Here is a 3509-nt window from a genome sequence, read left to right as displayed (position 1 = left end):
TGTGTTGTGGTGGAGGTCACGCAGGTGCAGTTCTGGTAAGTTTTCCTGTGAGCCTCCCTTGTAGCTGACTTGCTCTGCAGCTGAGCTGGGCTGTCCCTGGTCTTCCTCACTGCTGACCTAGCAGTGCTTCCTGTGACTTGCTTTGTCCCTCGCTGGTCCTTTTCCCTGGCTCTGGTGTTGAATATGCATAGTGATTTTTATTTATTTAATTTTTTAAATGGGTCTTCTGCATTACCACAAAACACTTCCTGAATAATTCTGTTCAGGAGGAAGGGAGTTTATTTTAAACTGTTTATAAAGTTTAAGGGACATCTGCTGACCAGTAGACTTGGGCCTTGCAAGCTGATTAAGAGGGTTGATTGTAATGGGTAAGACAGCAGTCATGTATGCTTGGGCTTGCAGCTACTCAGGGCTGACCAGAAGTACCCTGATTGATCCCTCTCTAATGTTTAATTAGTGTGTTTGTTATTTAAGGTCAGATCAAAATTAGGCTGCTTATACTCTAAACTAAACACACTGGCTTACTTGTCACAAAGGTAGACTTCAGGGCAGGAACTGAGTATCTCTGTATTCAGTTACTAAGAGACAGCGTGAAGATTTAAAAACACTAGCAAAACATGAGTTGAGTACCTGCAGGAGGGGAATGCTCAGCGTGTGTGAATGAGAAAGATGGCATTAGTGTAATAGCAAAACAAGGCAGGAAATAAAACAGCCTTAATATGCTGTGTACTGCACTTAGTATGCATTTTCCAAAGTAACGTTATTTTTGGTGTCTTTGAAATGCCTGAAAAGGGGACTTTGCCTTTCTTGGATGAATCTGTAGCACTGACAACTGCCTGGTCTCTCGGTACATCTAGTGCGTTACTGGGTTAACCTGTAGAGGTGGGGAAAAGGAGAGGTCTCGCCTCCTGAGCTTCTGCTGCTGATTTTTATTTGGTATGAGGGTGCTCAGCATTGCATGCATTTCCACAAGTACAAATGGACATATTCAACTTCTGCATCCAGGCTGGCAGTTTTGGTTGAACATGAGTGTCCTTTCTGTCACTGTATCTGCGACCAGTCTAGCTGGCTGAGCAGTTTTGAATCATTTTGCATTTCAGTCCTATTAGCAGATTCATCCCAGGAGATGGCAGTCGTAGTAGCATAGCTCTTCCCCGGCGACTGAAGTTGATGGTATGGGAGCCTTGTTTACTGACACCAGTCTTTAATTGCAGTCCAATTTTGAGGGTCCTTTGCAATGTAATTTTACAGTTTTAGTGTCCAGATAGGCCCTAGGCAAAGAGGTACAGCAAAGAAATTATGCTAAAGCTTGTTGTTAACCTTAAGCCATTCTGCAAAAGCCCCCCTCGTATACAATAATATGCTCAGGTAGGACAGCCAGTTGGAGATCTCTGGAAAAAAGGGTTAATATCAGGCTCTTCAACTCTGTATTAAAAGCATCTCTGCTTCAGTTAGTATGCTCTGAACTTGACCTAGCAAGCAGATCTGGATGTTTCCTGGTACAGGGCAGTGGTTTGGGATTAGGACTTGAAAGTTGGGTAGCTGGGAAATGCTCTGTGGTGAGAGGGAAAGGGAAGTGGGCACTGCTTCCATGGGCTGATGGCAATCCTGGGCTCAAGTTCTGGGTAGCAGAACACAAGACAGAGACTAAAAAGAAATATTAACCAAGCTGAGCAAATCTAGTGTCTGTAGTTTCTCTGAGTGCTGTTTGCTGAGGTGATGTAGGGCAAGTGCTGTGAGTCAGTGACTAATGTGCCAAGATAAGGGCAAGCTTCTGCTTTGCAGCAGAAATGGCCTGGCTCCTCCTTGTCTGCTGGCATATAGTGGAATTTGTCAGCACTTGCGCTGGAGAGGTAGGAACGGGTTGTGTGTCGGTTAGGGGGTATACGATGCCTTTCTGACCCTCCTAAACCCAGGGGTGTACTGGTCATGAAGCCAGCAGAAGTGTAAAGGCTAGCTGATGGCACACAGAACTCTGTTCGTTGTTTCTATGAGAAATGCTTGCAGTATCAGCGGGACAGAGGTGGGTGTTGCCAAACCTGACCTACAGAAGAGAGCTCTGGTAAACTGCATCATGAACACCCTCAGTAGTGCTGTTTCTAAGAAACTTGCTCTTGCTCCTGAATATTAAAACTTGTAGTAGAAATACCAGAAATGAAAGTGGGTTTCTGTGTGTTAAGTCCATACATTCAGTGAGTCAGGAACTCACTGTGGCAAGAATCAGTAATTGGAATCAAATACACAACCCTGGTAGGTAAATTGGACCAACTGTCTGATATGGCAGTCTGTCTGTTGAGGTCACATCCTTCTGGAGACCATCACATCCTTCTGAACATGTAGAGAAATCTATTTATAGAGAAGAAAGTTCCACTGTTGTCTTAAGCTTAATTCCTTAAACGTTGCTTTTGCTTCAGTTGGAGAGTAAGATACTACCGCACCACAACTACTGTATGAAGTACTCGGTACACGTCAGTGTTTTTTTAGTACTTCTGGTATTAACAATGGTGTCTGTGGGTGACATGTTACAACCTCTGTCCTTTAAAACGTGTGCTGACTGCATCAATGTGTCAAATATAGCAGTTCCTAGAGAGAAGTGGCTTTAGGAATTTGGGCAGTACCGTAAAATTTTATTTTAGGCCAGTGTTGATATCTGGATTTGTGACTTGGTGATAGAGATACGGGAATAGGAGCTAAAAGGTCCTGGAGGGAGATGTGAAACTTTCCATGTTTGAGGAAGCTTTCCTGAAGTGCTTTGAAGCTGTGGGAAAATAAGGTGGTACCTACACCACTGAAACAAACACTACAAAATGTGTTCTAGCTTTGGGAAAAAGAGTCCTGGGGAGTTTGGCATAAAGGCAGAACACTTCTGCAGAGCTGGTATCTCCTTGTTTTTACCTCTCGAAACACAGGTGTCAGTGTTCAAGAGTAGTCTTACACTGTTGTGGCAAAATAAAGTGCTGGCACTGATAGATGGAGCTCTGGTAGTGTGTATGCCTGACAAGTAACGGAGGGGTGATGTTACACAGAGTTTGTAGCAGTAGCCACAACAAAGCACAGGCTACAACAGTCTGAGCTTTGGGACATTTGTGTGCTGAGACTAGAATCTGTATGGTGATCTGACCATGAGTCTACATCTTTTAAGTTGCTGCCTTAAAGGAGGGTTATCTAAGGATAGGAAGTTACAAAACACTGCTGGGATCAACTGTACTTTTTCAATACCTTTTTATCAAATATAAAGTCAACCTCTGTCACAAGAAATCTAAACAGAAATCAAGTAAGTTCATCAAAAGGAGGGGGCCAGTGTTGAAAGCTTAAACTGAACATGAAGTTGGGTAAGCAGCAGAATATCAATAACTCTTTGAAAAACCTTTGGCTTCTTATGATGGTTGAGAGGAAGGGGAATGGTTCTTCAGTTTAAGTTGTTAATTTTTTTGCCAATTGCAGTTAGGAAATGGTCTCTGAGTCTGCATCTATCTTCACTCAATAGATTATCCCTGAGTGCTCTGTAG

This window comes from Apaloderma vittatum, unplaced genomic scaffold (assembly GCF_000703405.1).
Source record: "Apaloderma vittatum isolate BGI_N311 unplaced genomic scaffold, ASM70340v1 scaffold23646, whole genome shotgun sequence".
NCBI lineage: Eukaryota > Metazoa > Chordata > Aves > Trogoniformes > Trogonidae > Apaloderma > Apaloderma vittatum.
This window is presented reverse-complemented; position numbering follows the sequence as displayed.